Source organism: Schistocerca gregaria, chromosome 2 (genome assembly GCF_023897955.1).
Source record: "Schistocerca gregaria isolate iqSchGreg1 chromosome 2, iqSchGreg1.2, whole genome shotgun sequence".
In the NCBI taxonomy this organism is placed as follows: Eukaryota; Metazoa; Arthropoda; class Insecta; order Orthoptera; family Acrididae; genus Schistocerca; species Schistocerca gregaria.
This window is the reverse complement of record NC_064921.1, coordinates 115,640,349-115,662,737: the sequence shown is the minus strand read 5'-3', so window position 1 is coordinate 115,662,737 and position 22,389 is coordinate 115,640,349.

Here is a 22,389-nt window from a genome sequence, read left to right as displayed (position 1 = left end):
GATCAAGAGGTATCTGTTTACTCAACATGAGCAACATGCATTGCTCGACAAAAACCGAAACGGTAGTCGATTTCTTTCCACAGACGAATCAACCTGTCCCTGTTTAGTCAACATGGGCACAATGCATTGCTCAAAAAAACATGGAAACAGTAGTCCATTTCATTAACAAACCAACCAATAGGTCCCCATATGTTGAATGTACTTCTTCAGGCATTCGAAGAATTGAAGAATAACTTCCATTGACGGGACTAAATCCTACTTTTTATGTATCCTCAAAGATAAATATCGCAAGGTGTGAGGTATGGTGGCCTGGAAGGCCAAAAAACAATGTGCAAGGTCTTGTTGCCAATCTCTTCAAATGCAACGTTGTGGGATGGTGTTGTTAAGATACCGCTACACCTGGAGATAAAAGTGAGTCGAGGAGCCGTCATGGATTAAAATTAAATCATTAGAATCTTCGTGAAGTTGAGGAAACAACTTATTTTCTATCCCGCCCTAGTATAGCATTTCTGTCACAGGTTCCTCCACAAGAAAAGAAAGATAAACTAGGTGCACAGATATGGTACGGAACACATTTAGTTTCGCTGAGTCTCTTTAATGTACCACGACGGCGACGAGATCTTTTGACTTCCAAATTTTTACATTTTGGTGGTTTACTTTACCTGGCAGCTGAAACATCGATTCGTCCGAAAAGATGAGTCGTTTCAGGAGAACTGAAATCCAAAAATCGTACCTTCCTCTGTTACAGTTACCGCTACGCATATGTTGCAGTAACTGCAGGTTTTACGGCTTCACATGCAGGCGTCATTATAGAACATGCTACACTGTTGTTTGAGAAAGCTGAAGACCGAGGCCTTCCCGTCTTGTGGACTTCCGAGAACTCCGTGTGAACGCACGTCGGATACGCTCGACATTTTCATCACGTGTCCTTGGATGACCAACGCTCTTCCCTTTGGATAGGCATCCAACGTCGAAGAATTTTTTACACCAGTCATAAATCTGCTTCTGCAGAGTCGGGTTCTCGTTGAATCGGCGGTGGATTGCACGTTACACTTGAAGAATGAATTGAGTTCACGTGAATTCCAACGCACAAAGGAGATTTCTCTTGTGGCGTAGTCGCCATATTGCTACAAAGAAAAACGACAGTGCAGCTGTGTCAGAACTTTAAACCTTCCTCTATCCAGTGACATGCACAATGCGTTTCTATCTTTCACGGTTGGTCTGCATTAAACAACTGAATCTGTACTTTCTCTTTTGAATCAGCCTGTAATGTACTGAGCATTTCCTGAAATATTACAAAAAGTATCAGCTTCATCTATAGCAGTAACCATTGCTGGTTTATCTCACTTGATTCAACAAAATGTTTCTTTGTACTTTCTGGCACTCTAATGAAAAGAAGTATTCGCCTTATTTCAGTGTAAATACATATACACCTGAAATTTAGCGAATTAATTTCTGCTTTTCATTAGTGAAAATCTAAATCACTGTTAGAAAACATTTTGTGTGTTCATTCGTACTCTTTTGAGAAGGCAGTCGTGGGAAACAGAAGTAATGTCGCTGAATTTCACATGAAAGTGTGGCTATAACGTCCTGAAACCAAGCACTTTATTGTATCACGTGCTGTCAGCAGATTTTAAATTCAAAAGAATTACCTTTGCGTACTGAAATACCTTTTTACTGACAGCAGGTAGGTTTTATTGATGATTCCAATACACTGCATTATTCCCCACACTTCTTGTTAAAAAATCCTACAATTCAACATAATCTCCATCCAATGCGACGACTTTTCCCCTTCTTACTGGGAGCGCTTGTGTGCTCGAATGGTTTTACTCTACCGGTCGATGCAGGAGACAACGTTTCACTGAATCAATAAACTCCCCAGCATCCACGTTCTGCTCCCCACAGAGTGCATCCTTCATTGATCCAAACCGATGGAAGTCGGAAGGTGCAAGGTCTGAGCTGTAGGGTGGATGAGGTTCTGTCAGCTCCTCTCGGACGCGCAGACTCGCGTGAGACCTTGCGATGTCCTAGAGAAGGAGACCTTTGTTTATATTTTTGGGGCGGCTAACACGCTGAAGTCGTTTCTTCAGTTTGTTGAGTGCACCTGTGTGCAGTCGGCCGGAGCGAGAGAAATCGGATAGTTTTGCGTGACCTTGTTCAATGATGACAGACGCTCACTGTTAGGTCCCCGCAGACATTGAATGCTCTTGTTTTCCGCCAAAAGAGACTCAATGAAGCTCTCTGCTTGGCACTCATGTCCGCTACAGGCTCCATTTTGAAGGCTAGTATAGTGGTGGCAACTATCGGAACTTCACGAAACTACAGAGGCTAAAGCGGGAATATTACATGATGTCCCACAACAAATCCTGCAATTTGTCAACCGTAACTGGCTGGGAAAAAAAAGTGTTGCGTTGCTTATTGAACGCCTCTCGTACATAAGTACCTGAAAATCGGTATTAAAAATAACGACATAGCTCTTCCCAATCAGTCTGGAAAAACAGGTTACAGTTCAGGAAGTTATGCGATAAGCAGGGTGTTTCCCTAAAGAACTTTCTTTTTGGGTTGATGCAGGGATACCAACAAGAAAATTTACACAAAGAGGATCGGTTCGGCGAAGTTACTGTCAGAATAGCTGCTGAAAATCAGTGACAGTTAATAATTTTCTCCAGTTAAATTTTAAGATAGTAGTAATCTCTGTTAACAGGGAAAGTCACTCGAAGAGTGGCTTGTTGAAATAAGAACGCCTATGCGCTTACCAGTTCTGCATATAGTCTGACTGCTGAAGGCAAAACAATTGTGACATTAGAATTCGTGTTTTGATACATTCCCATACAACATTGTCTCTCCCACCCTCAGGCCACTGCACATCCACCGTTACTAGGCTATACTTGACCTCGACCTCCAGCATGGCCCCTTAGGTGACCATCACTTAAGTTTTCAATCAGTTCCTTCATTGGCGAGAATTCATAAGCTTTCAGTTCTCTTATAAGCCGGTACACGATTGTGGACTGTTGACCTGGTGTAGATCATACGACCTGACACAACGGACAGAAACAGCAAAATTATCAAAATTACTACTTCGGGCGGAAGAGCCAATTACGCTGAATTCTACGGGCTGTTAGACGTAATTGCACACCGCCGTAATTTCCTGGTCCTTTTAAGTCTAGGTCTCTAACGCCTTGCTAAAAGTCCCTGAAAATTCATGAGATATAAGTAGTTAAAAAATTAACTGACACACCGCATAAAATATACTTCAGTAAAAGTTTATCGTGCAATATTAAATTTCAGCCTCTTTACGCTTTACGTTGAGACAAGTTAGGTTGAGCAGGAGCATCGCAAAGCAGACACGAACCACTCTATTTAGATCGAAACCACTGAAACCACTTCACGAGTACGTCTATTACAATTTATTGAATGAATCGCCAGAAATTCCTCATGTATTCCGTTGCCCAAATTGATCGATCGAACGAGCGACAAATCTTAGCGTGACGTCAGAACATGTCTCCCAAGTGGAATCTAAATAATTCATAATTCATTTGTTGTTGTATGAATTCGTAACGTTTTTTCATAAGTTTAATAAATACACATGTTTAACACCAATAATATATCCTCCATGAGTATTTACAACAGTTAGCCAACGCTGGAGTAAACTGTCGATTCAGCGACTGTAGAAATCAATCGTCGACCCATTTTAGGAGCTCATTTTCATCCGGAAAGGAAGTTCCTTGAATGTGCTCGAAAGAGAGCTGGAAAGATTAAAGCCTGAGTGCTCAAGATGAGGTGAGTTAGGTGGGTGCGGGATGACCTCCCAAACCAAACTGAGCCGTGCACGGCTCGCGTTTATCCCATTTATTGTTTATCATCTTATATTACGATACTGCCACCTCGTTTCCTTATTCCGTTTGCTGGCGTCACTAACTTCCTGCCTTACTTCCCCGTGAGCGGCAGCAGCAGCGCGTATTGACACGTTGTACTCTCATACCATCGCTGGAGCGACCGTTAGTATTTCTGTGTCGTCGTGTGTCAGGCAGTCAGTTGGGGACGGACCAGCAGTGCAGTCGGGACGCAGCAGCAGTGAAGTCGGGGACGGAGCGCCGGTGAGGCGCCGACAGCCTGTGCTCGCCGACCGCTGGCGACACACACGACCTGTCAGACGGAGGAAGAGTGGAGCGGGACGAGGGTTGGTTGGTCGTTCGGTTGGTCGTCTCATCGGTCGACGTATATTTAATCCTTTCACCGTTTCCGGGCCTGGTAGTCGGTCGGCAGGCGTGGAGCAGCGAGGAATTCTCCGCGGGACGTTGTTTGGCCGGGGCCGCTGGCGCACGGTGTCTGAGTGTGTGGTGTTGTTCCCGTTGTTACGAGGTCCATGGCCCACCGACTCTGGACACGAAAGTCGAGTTTTGATTTAATCTACCAGCGGCTGACGACATTGTGTCGTTTGGAGTTCGTTGTCGGCTGTTGGGATATGCCCGCGAGCAACAACGTGGTTTTCAAGTTGGAAAACTCTAAGCTACAAAATTTCGGTGGAGTTTCAGTTTTTGGTTATTTGAATTGAAGTGCACCAGTGGAATCTTCTGCATTGTGGCCGTTAACGTTCCGGTTACCTGCCCTGGCCGTTGTTGTAAATTTCAGGCAGTGTAGTTTCCTCGTCGTGTTGTTGCTGTGCTGCGACATGTATGGTTGGTTGTGGCCGCCAATATCTTCTACGTTGTTCCCTTGATCTCCCTGTTGCGCCCTAGTCGGGTGAAGTGGAAGTTATCTTGTCGGTGGGTCCGTTGACTGGCGGTCGGTGTGGTTCTCGTCTGATCGTGAATGGTTGGCCCGACTGCCTGTCTCACCTAAGCGAGCGTTAGTGTTTGAATTACTCGCCGACCCTCGAACACCTGAGCGACATTGGGCGTACTGCCTTTTTTTATCTGTCCTTGTTGTTTGTCCTTTTATGCCCTTAAGGCGTAAGATTCTTTAGGCCTTCAGCCTAATTTAAAGAACTGTTTCACATAAGACCTTTGGTTTTTTATAGGTTTTAATGTTATTGAATTTTAAGTGTTGGGCCTTCAGTTGATTTTCAGTTTGTTTTGCTCTTAAGACCTTAAACATAAATGAAAGAACTGTTTCACGTAAGGCCTTTGGTGTTTTAACGAAATTAATGTTATGGAGTTGTAAGTGTTAGGCCCTCAGCCGATTTGAATTTAACTTGTTTGGTCTTGAAGTGTCTGATTCTTTGAGCATTCAGCCTAAATAAAGAACTGTTGTAAGATAAAGCTTGCCTTTTAAATTTCTGATTACGCTTGCGTTTTAAGTTATTGGCCTTCAGCCGTTTTTAAATTAAAGTGGCTTTCAGCTGGTAATTAAGTCCCAAAGATTAAAGCTGTGTGTTTAAAAAATTTGTTTTGAGGTCTAGTAATGTTTGATCAAATAATAAAGTTGTATGTTCGAGTGTAACAGACAGCACCTTATTTTGGACCCTTTCCACAATTTAAACTACCTGTCCTGTCCTGCTGGTTAAGCTGGGCGTCTCAGAAATCCTGTACAATGCTTCAACATTTCACGCAGTTTCCTAGTCGTTGTTCTTGGACTGCGTCTAGAAGACGTGTCAGTTGTTGACAATAAATCTCGGCAGTGATGGTTACACATCTGGGAAGTGATTCGCTGCTCCACCAGATGCATAACATTATCTGTTGTGGATGCTCACGGTATTTGTACTGAGAACTGCTGCGTTGTCAGGGTGCAACCATTTCTTTGCTTTCCTTATATTATCATTCGGACACCATTTCTCGTCACCAGTGAAGGTACTGCATAGGAATGGTCGCTACTACTCGTGAGCTACTTGAAGACGAGCATGCAGAAATGCAAATATGGCCACCTGCTGATTTTTGTGATGGCTTAGAGCATGCGCTGACCATACATCTGATATTTGAACCTTCCTCGCTGAATGCAAACGTCGCACGATGGTGGAATGATCACAGTTCATCAGATATGCCTCTTCTCGAGTACACTGACGTGCATCATTGTAGATTAATGCCCTTAAAAGATTTTATCAAACCGCGGAAGTCTTCCTGGAGCTGGAGAGCCTCTAATTTCAAAACCGTACTCCTTAAAACTAGAAAACCATTTTATTCCCACGCTCTGCCCAAAGGCATTAAGTTCCACCTGCTGACTTTTTTAAGTTTTACTAAAAATACTGGAGATCTAACACTGAATAATAAACAAATACTTTTTTAACGGGGAAACCCAGTTTAGCTATGTCCGCGGTTGAACAACAGTGTGAAAATAAAATAAAAATTAACATTTGCAAGTGTCATGAAGTTATAGCAACAGCAGACGCAGGCCCCCCACCCCCCTCAAAAAATCAATGTTCATTTACGATCAGCACTTACTTTCATTTTAGAACAGAAATGCTACGGATTTGCATCGTAAAAAGTATAAATTTTTTCTGCGTAATAGTTGCGGTAACGTCACGCAGTGTTGAGTGATGTAATGGTACATTTATCACAAACAGTTTTTAAAAAAAATGTTATTCGAAACGACGAGGAATTTGGACTGGTTAATTGAATAGGCTTCAACTCAGTGTATCCTGGACGTCTTTTGCTATCGTAAGGAAGTACTGCTAAACATTTCCAAAGACGCTCTTTTCATATTAACTCAGATTCATCTGCGATATTGATTTGTGTCATTTAAGTTAAGAGAATTAAACAGGTAGCGACGTACATATTTGGTGACACGTATTATTCCTAGAAATTTTCAGTACATAACTTGGATAATCTTCGATAAGTTTTCGTACTAAATTGGCATTAGTCATTACTATTCTATGTAATGATCAGCGTACCGGGTGCAATAAAAAAAAACATTTTGATATATTTATTTATAGGGCACATGGAAATGCAATAATGCCACCTCTCAGTTTCACTTAGTTTCGCAGATAAACGACTTATCTTTCTTTAATGGTTTTATTTTCTGTCACAGTCACATACGATTTCTACGGGAAATTAACGGTTTGCGCCGTCACAGGATATCTTTACATCAACGGAGGGAGACAGCAGTTCACTCCCAAACACTTTGAGGAAATGAAGGAAACCACCTTCTTATGATCTCAGGATAGCCGGTGACGCCTGAAACCGACAACGCTTTGTTGACATTATGTGTGACCAGTGTCAGAAAACAAAATAATTCTTAAAAAGAAATCTAAAAAGTCAGTGTTATCCCTAACACGGCCGTGGTGTTAATTCTACCGATTAGTTAAGACTGCTGCACGAAGATAGCTGTAAGTTCCATCACATTTGGAGATAAACAGATGATATGTCGTAATACTTTTTTCAGGTGTGCTTGCTCCTGTTCGGGCCGGCGCTAGCTGAGGAGAAACAAGGGGAGAGGCGTGGATTGGACGGCCACCTGAGTAGCTATGGTGGCGGTGGAAACCGATCGTCTACCGACCACACACTCGGCACAAGCAGCGCCATTGGTTATGGGAGCGGCTATGGAGGCGACTACAGACGCGGTTATGGAGATGGTATCAGCTCTGCTCGAGAGACCAGAATTGCAATCACCAAGCAGATCCCCAGCCAGTACCCAGTAACAGAGCAGCCCACTGATCAAGAGACAACCACTACTCCGATCTACTTACCAATAATAGTGTCCGACCCATGGCCGTACTCTATCCGTGTGCCTGTGAAGAGACAAGTCCCAGTTCCCGTCCCTATACCTCACACATATGTTGTACCGGTAGCTCGACCTGTCGCCATGGGAGGAGGTGGTGCTAGCGGTCTCGGAGACGGCTATGGCGGCGGATTTGGCAGAGGCAACGGTAGTGCCATCGCTGGTGGCTAGGGTGGTCGTTACTCCGGAGTCGTCTATCGAGGCTATGGACTCTACAGGCAACACAGCCACTAACATTACAAGTTGAGCTCAACATATTGAAAAAAATGTGTTGCTATATTCAAGTTTTTAATTCCTTTTTTAATTGTAACACAAAATAAAGCACACCATAAAGCAAAGTATCATTGATATTTAACTGAATTTATTTCAACGAGGCACTTTATCCAACTTGTTCAGTGACCCACAACCAATCCCATTTTTGTTTGTAGCTTGACCACTAATTAATTCTGAGTGATACAAAAGTATCGGAGCTTGAAAGTGAGAATTTCTTTCGGCTATTAACTTATTTGAGACATGGATTATCATTATGATTCATCTACATGATACAGGGGTACCAAATTCACTAACACTTAATCTAAGAATAGTTCCACACACACAGTCTATGAACAGATCCAATGGACTGTCTGCGGTGGGGTGGAGGATTGGGAGCTACGTAGGCCTGTAAGTATCTCTTAAATCCAGCCTAGTCGTCAAATATCACGTGTCTAGGAAACATGCTTTCTTGAATCGTTGCACACCATACAAACAAATCGTAATTATGATTTTTATCACAAAATGGAAAAGATTACAATAATTAACTTTGTGATTACACGGGCATGTAGCAAGCAAAATAAATGTAAATGTCGTGCGACTAGGGCCTCCCGCCGGCTGAAAGTCCTTTGATTTGACGCCACTTCGACGACTTGCTCGTCGATGGGTATGAAATGATGATGATTAGGACAACACAACACCCAGTCCCTGAGCGGAGAAAATCTCCGACCCAGCCGGGAATCGAACCCGATCTCTTAGGATTGACAGTCTGCGTGCTGAACACTTTTTTATCTCATTTTGTTCAATATTGTTCGTGGAATTGGCTCGGGGTGGACGTCCGATGACACCCGTTTAGGTTCTTCGTTGATCCGTTCACTCAGGTTTTTTTTTATTACAGAGAGTAGCTAATCCTCTGACCGAACACGCTGAGTTACCGTGCCGGCAATGCACTCAGCTACCGGCGACGGACATAAACAAGCCTTTTCAATAAAAACGATTCCTATGTCGCTGCGATACAAGTGCTAACCTTGAAGCTACTCTTAAACCGGGCCGAGACCACTCCGGCGTGGCGCTTCTCTTCTCCTAGGGGCCGGCCGCTGGTGTCACATTTTCCTGGAGAGGCATCGGTCAGCGCACGATTGGCTGACGTCTTCTTCACAGCCCTGCTCTATCGCTCTCCACTGGAGTGCTGGCCCTTGACTTTACGCCGTAACATTCCTCCCCCCCGCAAAGCGCAATGGGACGTCGCCGTATGAGTGTATAAGGGGCACGACAAGGGGAGTGGAGGCTGGAGCGTGGACGTTGCGATGGTTTGGAAGCTGTGACTGCAAGGGACGGCAGAAATCCAGTCGTACCACTATATCCATCCCTTAGAAAACGCTCAGAAGGGTACGCGTCGACCTCCTGAGGCCCATAAGCTGTAGAAGGCATCGGCTGATACGGCGTAGGCGGGTCCAGCTCCATCGGTAGGATGAGAGGAGGTGGAGGAGGCGAATGATCGGTCTCCATGGGGTCGTACCGCGGTGTCGTGATGACCCCCTCTGGCGCCTGGTGTGGCGGCGCTGCCCCTGTGATCTGTGAATCTGGGGGAAGAGATGCAGAAGGATCACCGTGCACATGAGACTGGCGAATTTCACTGTGATGTCGGCGCTGCAATCCGTCCGGGCCTCAAATGAGGCACATGCAAGAGCCAATTCGACGAAGGAACTCGCCTCGCTCCCACCGTGTGCTGCTACTAAATTCCATGAAAAGAACAATATCACGTGGCGCGAAACAACACTAGCTGCCTTCCTTAGGCGCCGAGTGCTGGGGAAGGTGGAGCAAATGAAGAAGCGTCAGATGGCGGCGGCCGTGAAGCAATTACGCCGGCGATGGTCCATCTCGTGGACGTCCACGATAGGAGGCGACATACAGTTGCAATGCTTGAGCCCTGGTGTGTGCGGCGCGAAGTGTAGACGTCTGCTGCCTTCAGTTTCTGACAAATGGTTCCCCTTCGCGTTTGACGATCGGTACACTAGTTAATTATGTATGCCATTGCATTTACAGAATGTTTCAAATTCATTTGACGTGAACTGAGGGCCACTGTCCGACACTATGACTTGCAATTTTTCCTGCTATCTATGTAATTATGTAGTTATTTAGTTCTGAATTCGTTCGAGCAATCAATCATTCGTAATAGGAAACACAGTCATAACTCAATCACTCAAAATGATTCAAAAATTTTACTTGTTAGAAAGAAATCAGGCGATGATTCTTCTTCTCTGCAGGCGGGTGTTTTGCGGCAGTCTGCTAATCTGTACAAATAAAATGCCTCGTATTTTTGGGAGCGTTGTATGATCAGTATGGAAACCTCAGATCAAGCGGATATTTGGCTTTGATGAAGTTTAACCTTCCGAAGAACTACTGGAACTGTTGGATTATTAAATGCAGGTTCGTATCCAGTCCTTCGGAAGTTCCCTTCTGATTAATAACTACGCAATATATCGATGAATATAATTAATTCTCAATATATATATATATATATATATATATATATATATATATATATACTCCTGGAAATTGAAATAAGAACAACGTGAATTCATTGTCCCAGGAAGGGGAAACTTTATTGTCACATTCCTGGGGTCAGATACATCACATGATCACACTGACAGAACCACAGGCACATAGACACAGGCAACAGAGCATGCACAATGTCGGCACTAGCACAGTGTATATCCACCTTTCGCAGCAATGCAGGCTGCTATTCTCCCATGGAGACGATCGTAGAGATGCTGGATGTAGTCCTGTAGAACGGCTTGCCATGCCATTTCCACCAGGCGCCTCAGTTGGACCAGCGTTCGTGCTGGACGTGCAGACCGCGTGAGACGACGCTTCATCCAGTCCCAAACATGCTCAATGGGGGACAGATCCGGAGATCTTGCTGGCCAGGGTAGTTGACTTACACCTTCCAGAGCACGTTGGGTGGCACGGGATACATGCGGACGTGCATTGTCCTGTTGGAACAGCAAGTTCCCTTGCCGGTCTAGGAATGGTAGAACGATGGGTTCGATGACGGTTTGGATGTACCGTGCACTATTCAGTGTCCCCTCGACGATCACCAGAGGTGTACGGCCAGTGTAGGAGATCGCTCCCCACACCATGATGTCGGGTGTTGGCCCTGTGTGCCTCGGTCGTATGCAGTCCTCATTGTGGCGCTCATCTGCACGGCGCCAAACACGCATACGACCATCATTGGCACCAAGGCAGAAGCGACTCTCATCGCTGAAGACGACACGTCTCCATTCGTCCCTCCATTCACGCCTGTCGCGACACCACTGGAGGCGGGCTGCACGATGTTGGGGCGTGAGCGCAAGACGGCCTAACGGTATTCGGGACCGTAGCCCAGCTTCATGGAGACGGTTGCGAATGGTCCTCGCCGATACCCCAGGAGCAACAGTGTCCCTAATTTGCTGGGAAGTGGCGGTGCGGTCCCCTACGGCACTGCGTAGGATCGTACGGTCTTGGCGTGCATCCGTGCGTCGCTGCGGTCCGGTCCCAGGTCGACGGGCACGTGCACCTTCCGCCGACCACTGGCGACAACCTCGATGTACTGTGGAGACCTCACGCCCCACGTGTTGAGCAATTCGGCGGTACTTCCACCCGGCCTCCCGCATGCCCACTATATGCCCTCGCTCAAAGTCCGTCAACTGCACATACGGTTCACGTCCACGCTGTCGCGGCATGCTACCAGTGTTAAAGACTGCGATGGAGCTCCCCAATGCCACGGCAAACTGGTTGACACTGACGGCGGCGGTGCACAAATGCTGCGCAGCTAGCGCCATTCGACGGCCAACACCGGTGTGTCCGCTGTGCCGTGCGTGTGATCATTGCTTGTACAGCCCTCACGCAGTGTCCGGAGCAAGTATGGTGGGTCTGACACACCGGTGTCAATGTGTTCTTTTTTCCATTTCCAGGAGTGTAGTTAAGTGTTGCCGAACTGGCCACCAAGAAATTCACTGTTACTGACTAAGGAAGAAAAGTACAGCTAAAAGGAACTGGAAATGATAGGGCTCCTAATAAGTTGTGAATGTATACGTTTAGTCCGATGAATGGAGAAGAAATGTGCTGGCCGGCCGGGGTGGCCGAGCGGTTCTAGGCGCTTCAGTCTGGAACCGCACGACCGCTATGCTCACAGGTTCGAATTTTGTCTCGGGCATGGATGTGTGTGATATCCTTAGGTTAGTTAGGTTTAAGTAGTTCTGAGTTCTAGGGGACTGATGACCTCAGATGTTAAGTGCTCAGAGCCATTTGAACGATTTGAAGAAATGTGCTCATCGCTGTAGATCTTTATCCGAAAATTATTTCGAGCAGTTAGTCCACGAACCCACGTGAATTGTTAATGGTTCTGAAAACACACTTAACCTCTTAGCCACAAACAATCCAGGGCTAACATACAGCGTCATGACTGATACAGGGATTAGTGATCACAAGGACGTTGCAGCTAGGCTCAATACCGTTTCTTCCAAAGCCACCAGAAACAAATGCAAAATAATTTTATTTAAAAAAGCGGATACAGTGTCACTAGAAGCCTTCCTAAGATATAGTAGCAACAGCAATTGAAAGACTCATACCCCGTAAATTGGTAAGAGATGGAACTGATCCTCCATGATACACAAAACAGGTCCGAACGCTGTTGCAGAGACAACGGAAAAAGCATGCGAAGTTCAGAAGAACGCGAAATCCCGAAGATTGACTAAAATTTACAGACGGGCGAAATTTGGCACTGACTTCAATGCGAGATGCCTTTAATAGGTTCCGCAACGAAACATTGTCTCGAAATTTGGTAGAAAATCCGAAGAACTTCTGGTCGTACGTAAAGTACACAAGCGGCAAGAAGCAGTCAATACCTTCGGTACGCAGTGCCGATGGTACTGTTACCGACGACTGTGCCGCTAAAGCGGAGTTATTGAACGCAGTTTTCCGAAATTCCTTCACCAGGGAAGACGAATGGAATATTCCAGAATTTGAAACACGAACAGCTGCTATCATTAGTTTCTTAGAAGTAGATACCTCAGGGGTTGCGAAGCAACTCAAATCGCATGATACAGGCAAGTCTTCAGGTCCAGATCGTATACCGATTAGGTTCCTTTCAGATTACGCTGATACAATAGCTCCCTACTTAGCAATCACATACAACCGCTCGCTCACCGATAGATCTGCACCTACAGATTGGAAAATTGAGCAGATCGAACCAGTGTTTAAGAAGGGTAGTAGGTGTAATCCATCGAACTATAGACCTACATCATTGACGTCGGTTTGCAGTAGGGTTTTGGAGCATATTCGTTATTCAAACATTATGAATCACTTGGAAGGGAACGATTTATAGATCCGTAATCAGCATGGTTTCAGAAAATATCGTTCTTGTGCAACGCACCTAGCTCTTTGTTCGCACGAAGTAATGGCCGCTATCGACAGGGGGTCTCAGGTTGATTCCGTATCTCTGGGTTTCCGGAAAGCTTTTGACACCGTTCTTCATAAGCGACTTCTAATCAAGCTGCGGGCCTATGGGGTATCGTCTCAGTTGTGCGACTGGATTCGTGATTTCCTGTCAGGAAGGTCGCAGTTCGTAGTAACAGACGGCAATCATCGAGTAAAACTGAAGTGATATCAGGTGTTCCCCAGGGAAGAGTCCTGGGACCTCTGCTGTTGCTGATCTATATAAATGACCTGGGTGACAGTCTGAGCAGTTCTCCTAGGTTGTTCGCAGATGATGCTGTAATTTACCTTTCTAGTAAGGTCATCCGAAGACCAGTATCAGTTGCAAAGCGATTGAGAAAAGATTGCTTTATGGTGTGGCAGATCGCAGTTGACGCTGAATAACGAAAAGCGTGAGGTGATTTACATGAATTCTAAAAGAAATCCGTTGGAATTCGATTACTCGATAAGTAGTACAATTCTCAAGTCTGTCAATTCAACTAAGTACATGGGTGTTACAATCACGAACAACTTCTGTTGGAAAGACCACGTAGATAATATTGTGGGGAATGCGAGCCAAAGGTTGCGTTTCATTGGCAGGACACTTAGAAGACGCAACAAGTCCACTAATGAGACAGCTTATACCACACTCGTTCGTCCTCTGTTAGAGGGGATCCTTACCAGGTGGTATTGACGGAGGACATCGAAAGGGTGCAAAAAAGGGCAGCTCGTTTTGTATTATCAGGTAATAGGAGGGAGAGTGTGGCAGATATGATACGCGAGTTGGGATGGAAGTCATTAAAGCAAAGACGTTTTTCGTCGCGGCGAGATCTATTTACGAAATTTCAGTCACCAACTTTCTCTTCCGAATGCGAAAATATTTTGTTGTGCCCAACCTACATAGGTAGGAATGATCATCAAAATAAAATAAGAGAAATCAGTGCTCGAACAGGTGTTCGTTTTCCGGCGCGCTGTTCTGGAGTGGAATGGTAAAGAGATAGTATGATTGTGGTTTGATGAACCCTCTGCCAAGAACTTAAATGTGAATTGCAGAGTAGTAATGTAGATGTAGATCATCACGTGTGGTGTGAGTCAGTGGGGTGATTCAGAAGAAACACATGTTTATCTTTCCTATCTGTATTGCCGAGCGGCTGGTCCCGGCGGAGGTTCGAGTCCTCCCTCGGACATAGGTGTGTGTGTTTGTCCTTAGGATAATATAGGTTAATTAGTGTGTAAGCTTAGGGACTAATGACCTTAGCAATTAATTCCCATAAGATTTCACACACATCTGAACTTTTTTTGTGTTGTCATATGATCTTATGATGATGGTCTGACCTGGGAGACCACCTGAGTAAACAGTGTAGTGCATCTGTTGTAATAGAAAAGACGCACTGTGTGTTCGACACAGTACAAGTATTTTTGAGAGTTTATGTTTGCACAAGGCCCCCGGAGTAGACAACATTCCATTAGAACTACTGACAGCCTTGGGAGAGCCAGTCATGACAAAACTCTACCAGCTGGTGAGCAAGATGTATGAGACAGGTGAAATACCCTCAGACTTCAAGAAGAATATAATAATTCCAATCCCAAAGAAAGCAGGTGCTGACAGATGTGAAAATTACCGAACTATCAGTTTAATAAGTCACAGCTGCAAAATACTAACGCGAATTCTTTACAGACGAATGGAAAAACTGGTAGATGCGGACCTCGGGGAGAATCAGTTTGGATTCCGTCCAAATGTTGGAACACGTGAGGCAATACTGACCTTACGACTTATCTTAGAAGAAAGATTAAGAAAAGGCAAACCTACGTTTCTAGCATTTGTAGACTTAGAGAAAGCTTTTGACAATGTTGACTGGAATACTCTTTTTCAAATTCTAAAGGTGGCAGTGGTAAAATACAGGGAGCGAAAGGCTGTTTACAATTTGTACAGAAACCAGATGGCAGTCATAAAAGTCGATGGGCATGAAAGGGAAGCAGTGGTTGGGAAAGGAGTGAGACAGGGTTGTAGCCTCTCCCCGATGTTATTCAATCTGTATATTGAGCAAGCAGTAAAGGAAACAAAAGAAAAATTTGGAGTAGGTATTAAAATTCATGGAGACGAAGTAAAAACTTTGAGGTTCGCCGATGACATTGTAATTCTGTCAGAGACGGCAAAGGACTTGGAAGAGCAGTTGAACGGAATGGACATTGTCTTGAAAGGAGGATATAAGATGAACATCAACAAAAGCAAAACGAGGATAATGGAATGTAGTCAAATTAAATCGGGTGATGCTGAGGGAATTAGATTAGGAAATGAGACACTTCAAGTAGTAAAGGAGTTTTGCTATTTAGGAAGTAAAATAACTGATGATGGTCGAAGTAGAGAGGATATAAAATGTAGACTGGCAATGGCAAGGAAAGCGTTTCTGAAGAAGAGAAATTTGTTAACATCGAATATAGATTTATGTATCAGGAAGTCGTTTCTGAAAGTATTTGTTTGGAGTGTAGCCATGTATGGAAGTGAAACATGGACGATAACTAGTTTGGACAAGAAGAGATTAGAAGCATTCGAAATGTGGTGCTACAGAAGAATACTGAAGATAAGGTGGATAGATCACGTAACTAATGAGGAGGTATTGAATAGGATTGGGGAGAAGAGAAGTTTGTGGCACAACTTGACTAGAAGAAGGGATCGGTTGGTAGGACATGTTTTGAGGCATCAAGGGATCACAAATTTAGCGTTGGAGGGCAGCGTGGAGGGTAAAAATCGTAGAGGGAGACCGAGAGATGAGTACACTAAGCAGATTCAGAAGTATGTAGCTTGCAGTAGGTACTGGGAGATGAAGCAGCTTGCACAGGATAGAGTAGCATGGAGAGCTGCATCAAACTAGTCTCAGGACTGAAGACAACAACAACAACAACATGTTTGCACTTTTAATAGAACTAAGCTGTGATTTGGATGCTAAACAGTGTTTCTTGATCTGAAAAAAATTGTAACTGTTTCATAATTCTGCCAGGGGCAGACAGAGCGGAGGCTGAATAAAAGAAGTGATTCTAGAGTTGCTCTTCTTATTGCCACTTCATTGCGCATAAACTGACGTAAAACTGAGTCGCCAAGACAAAACACAAAGGGTGTCCATAACTAAAGTTCCAATTTGAAAACGCTGTAGATAGAGAACCTCTGCTGAGAATGATGTCAATTTGTAAGAGTGTGCATGCAGCTCAGTTGGCCCTTATTGCTTTTGTGTTCTGAAGGCAATTCTGATGAACCCTGTTTAAGCTGTTTCAGAATTTTGGAATCAGCGGTGAGCTAAGCAGTGACATCAGCAAGACTTCAGAACGCTAGCGCAAGACCAAACTAGGGGCCGGAACAGCAGAGAGCGCTAATCCTGTTTCGACGCCCTACCGTCTTACACTGAGGTGGCAAAAGTCATGGAATAGCGGACGGCTGTTGTACCGCGTACACAAGGTATAAAACGGCGATGCACCGATCATGTGAAAAGGTTTCTCACGTGGTTATGGCTGCATGAAGAGAATAAACAGTCTTTGAGCACGAAATGGTAGTCGGATCATGTGACATTTCACTACGGAAATCATTAAAGAATTCCATATTCCGCAATCCACAGTGCCAAGAGCTTGCCGAGAATACCGCATTTCAAGGCCTTACCTCTCACCACGAACAAACCAGTGGTCGACAGCCTTCACTTGACGACCGAGAGCAGCTGCGTTTGTGAAGAGGTGTCAGTGCTGGAAGACAAGCAACAACCCGTGTAATCGCTGCAGAAATCAATGTGGGGAATACAACGAACGTATCCGTTAGGACAGTGCGGCGAAATCTGGCGTTAGTGGTCAATGACCGCAGACAGCCGACGGGAGTGCATATCCTCTACAGCGCCCCTCCAGTGCACGTGTCCATGTAGATTGGACCCTGGACAACTGGAAAACCGTGACCTGGTTGGATGAATCCCGATTTCAATTCGTAAGAGTTGATGGTAGGATTGGAGTGTGACGCAAACCTCACCATGCTCCAGATCCGAGCGGGGTGGCGCAGTGGTTAGCACACTTGACTCGAATCCGAGGGGAACGACGGTTCGAACTCGCGTCCGGCCATCCAAATTTAATTTTTTCTTGATATCCCTAAATCACTCCAGGCGAATACCGGATAATTCGTTCGAAAGGGCATTGCCGATTTCCTTCCCGATCCATGACCAATTCTCCTTACAAATCCATGGGCCAAAATCGTGGAGAAGGCACTGCGTAAGATAGTAGTCACTCCATCAAGGTGCGTGCTGCGTTTACGTGGAATAGATTGGATCCTCTGGAGCTTTGGCCACTTGAAGACCATTTGCACCAATTCATGGACGTCAGGATGCCAAACAACGATTCAGTGTTTAGAACTGACACTGTGCCATGTTACTGGGCAACAACGTGATTGATTTGAAGAACATTAGGAACAGTTAGGGTGAATTATTTGGCCCCCCAGATCGCCCGACATGAACCTCGTCAAATATTTATGGGACATAATCGAGAGGTCAGTTCGTGCACAAAATCCTGCACCAGTAATAGTTTCGCAGTTATGGAAGGCTATAGAGGCAGACTTCCAACGACTTTCCGAGGCCATGCCACGTCGAGTTACTTAAACTCCTGGAAATGGAAAAAAGAACACATTGACACCGGTGTGTCAGACCCACCATACTTGCTCCGGACACTGCGTGAGGGCTGTACAAGCAATGATCACACGCACGGCACAGCGGACACACCGGTGTTGGCCGTCGAATGGCGCTAGCTGCGCAGCATTTGTGCACCGCCGCCGTCAGTGTCAACCAGTTTGCCGTGGCATTGGGGAGCTCCATCGCAGTCTTTAACACTGGTAGCATGCCGCGACAGCGTGGACGTGAACCGTATGTGCAGTTGACGGACTTTGAGCGAGGGCATATAGTGGGCATGCGGGAGGCCGGGTGGAAGTACCGCCGAATTGCTCAACACGTGGGGCGTGAGGTCTCCACAGTACATCGAGGTTGTCGCCAGTGGTCGGCGGAAGGTGCACGTGCCCGTCGACCTGGGACCGGACCGCAGCGACGCACGGATGCACGCCAAGACCGTACGATCCTACGCAGTGCCGTAGGGGACCGCACCGCCACTTCCCAGCAAATTAGGGACACTGTTGCTCCTGGGGTATCGGCGAGGACCATTCGCAACCGTCTCCATGAAGCTGGGCTACGGTCCCGAATACCGTTAGGCCGTCTTGCGCTCACGCCCCAACATCGTGCAGCCCGCCTCCAGTGGTGTCGCGACAGGCGTGAATGGAGGGACGAATGGAGACGTGTCGTCTTCAGCGATGAGAGTCGCTTCTGCCTTGGTGCCAATGATGGTCGTATGCGTGTTTGTCGCCGTGCAGGTGAGCGCCACAATGAGGACTGCATACGACCGAGGGACACAGGGCCAACACCCGGCATCATGGTGTGGGGAGCGATCTCCTACACTGGTCGTACACCTCTGGTGATCGTCGAGGGGACACTGAACAGTGCACGGTACATCCAAACCGTCATCGAACCCATCGTCTACCATTCCTAGACCGGCAAGGGAACTTGCTGTTCCAACAGGACAATGCACGTCCGCATGTATCCCGTGCCACCCAACGTGCTCTAGAAGGTGTAAGTCAACTACCCTGGCCAGCAAGATCTCCGGATCTGTCCCCCATTGAGCATGTTTGGGACTGGATGAAGCGTCGTCTCACGCGGTCTGCACGTCCAGCACGAACGCTGGTCCAACTGAGGCGCCAGGTGGAAATGGCATGGCAAGCCGTTCCACAGGACTACATCCAGCATCTCTACGATCGTCTCCATAGGAGAATAGCAGCCTGCATTGCTGCGAATGGTGGATATACACTGTACTAGTGCCGACATTGTGCATGCTCTGTTGCCTGCGTCTATGTGCCTGTGGTTCTGTCAGTGTGATCATGTGACATCACATCTGACCCCGGGAATGTGTCAATAAAGTTTCCCCTTCCTGGGACAATGAATTCACGGTGTTCTTATTTCAATTTCCAGGATTGTATCTACGCCGGGCTAACAGAGATCTGACATGATATCCCATGACTTCTGTCAAATCAGTGAACTGTCTAGAGACCGTGAATTAAGTGTACTGTATGGAGACTGGGAATTATGCAACTGTCGCACCATAGCATGTTCGCCACTGGTGGACAACAGCACGCACTGATCTTCTCAAGCATTCTCATAACATAATTATCTAGCAAATTGGTTTGGGTAGAGACTGAGGTATCACAAATACACTGTTGCCCATTAAAACTACAAACACAATAAATTATATGTGGAAAATGACGAAATTATACATACTATGTCTATACAATGTAGTAGACAGAATTCATATTTAAATCTGTAGTTGATTCGTGGTTTTATAGGGTTCGAAATAGAGTGACCTCATTAAGTCAGTCAAATCATACAAAAAATACTAAAATAGCAGGGCCCGATATAGTTCAGAGTCTTTGATATGTCATTTGGATCAGTCACGTTAGTGTTAGTTCAAGTTTGCAGCTTCGAAAAGTCTGTGATGCTTTAGTAATACTTGAAAAGCTACGAAATTTGTGGAATTTTATGTTATTATCTAATAAGCTGTGCCGTTTCCGACTGAATCATTATTATCATTGTCAAATTACATTAAATATGCAGCAATTTTAGTACAACAGCAGCTCTATATGTCCAGCATTTCCGAAATAATAAATTCAACTATTCACTTTCTTTGACCAAAAATGACAATTTTAATTTGATCTTGTTTTGGGATGAATATCAGCAAAACCAGTATACTGCGATAAAAGTCAAGAGAACTGAAGCACACATTGAAGACTCCTGACCCTTTAGTTCTCCTGGATTCGCAAAAATGCCTGAATTTAAATTATTGGAGAAATGAGGCCAAACATTTCTAACAACAACTTATCGGCTTTCAACGAAAAGAAAATTCACAGCACAGTGCATAATGTTACAGTATCTGTTAGTATTATAAAAATTGAATTTTCTTGAGAATCCACTTCAGTATTGACAAATAAAGATACTTCTTAAATTCTTTATATTATTGTAATTCCGCCATATTCATGGCAGCAATAGGTTACTCGTAGAAGCGAAGGAGAAGGGAGTCTCACATTATATCTAGTCAGATAATTTATGTTTTAAATCATTAAAAGAAATGTTTATTGTTTCCAACGAATTTTTCTGCCAGGTTTCATAAATGTTTAAAATCTTGTCAGTTAAACTTAACCCAAAAATGAAAGGTTTAGAAATATATGACTCTTTCCTTCTTGAATCTCATATTCAATATTTTCAGGTTTAAGACATTATTCACATATTAACATCTCTTTAAAAAGGACATTGTGATTAAAAATTAGCAACAATGACCCAAATTTTAATTTCCTTATTATTTATTATTTTGGTTTTGACATTTAGTAACTCCCGCCTCCCCTTGATGGGTGTTGACGTTCCTAAGAATATGCTAAAAGATATTTTCTTGTTCAAGATACTACTAACGTGTAAGTACCTCTTTAAAATGAATGTTATTAATATAATTAAATAGGAAATAACGATTTTTTAAAAATTTATGTCTTTGGTGAACACGAAGTAACCCACTTTCCCTTTGTAGTGCGTTTTATGGAAAATGCGGTGGCATTGCTAGTGTGAAAGTTCTGTAGCCTTTTCGCTTGCCGTGTTAGCTTTTCAGTCGCATTGTGTCCTCCGCTCTGAGTTTCTCAGGGAGTCAGGTGTTAGTATTATATGTCGAAGAGTACAGTGGTAAAAGAACGTGGTGTGCTTTTGCAAACTGAAGTGAGTGTGTAGCGTGGCTTTAAGGATGACCAACAGATCTTATAAGCGTTAGATGAAGTTTCTGTGCACGATGCCTATGGGAAGAAGTAAACCGTCCAAAGTAATGTTGCGGTGACTTTTCGTCGTGGAGGCGAGACAGTTCGTAAATTATCGTCTTCAGTGTTATGAAGAGGCTCCATGGACATTCGAAACATTTGTTTAGTCTGTAGAGATAATACCACTTAGAAGCACCAAAACCACCAGAAGAAACTGACTCGATCACGAAAGAATAAGTCACCAAGTGCAATCATTAGGTGCAAAATAAACTATGTTTAAGATAGTAAATCGTCGATGTGATCAATGGAGACGACAGATTATAGATCACCTTGCAGCTGTAGCTCTGAGATGTGGGACTTAGGGAATGCAGGAAGGTGTGGACAGGGCCTGATCAGTTACCATTGGTTGCACAGAAAACACATACCCATTATTTAAGAAAAAATGAACCCTAAACAATCTTTTTTTAAAGATTTTACTACAATGGCGGCTGAAAGCCTTATTAGAAAAATTGCAAGTTAATGTCGGCTGAAGACCACAAGCAATGTTACACCCAATTAACGGCTGAAGGCCTGATTAAGAAAGCTCAAAATTATTCGTCGGCTGCAGGCCAGAAGCAATTTCAAAAATACACAATGGCTGAAGGCCTGAATTAGCAATAAGGTGAACAATTACAAGCTACAAATACCAAAAACCCTTTTAACAATCCTAATAACTGTAACAAGTTATAGTGACGGCTGAAGGCCTCATCAAGACGGAATTGAAACTATTTGTAAGCTGAAAGCCACAAGCAATGTGACAAACAATTAATGGCTGAAGGCAAGCAGCAATTTCCGAATACAGAAGGACTGAAGGCCTGAATTACAAGTAAGGAAGGGAGGCAACAAATACTAAGATATTTCCTCTAAACAATCAGAACGGTAACAAGCTATAGTAACGGCTGAAGGCCTTATTAAGAAAAAAATTGCAAATTATTGGTCGGCTGAAGCCATAAATAATGTGACACATAATCAACAGCTGAGGGCCTGATTAAGAACGGTGGAAATTATTCGTAAGCTTAAGGCCACCAGCAGTTTCAGAATACACAACGGCTGAAGGCCTGAATTACAAATAAAGTGGACAATTACACTTTAAAAATACTAATAACCTTGCTAATAATCTTAATAACTTGTAACAAGCTATA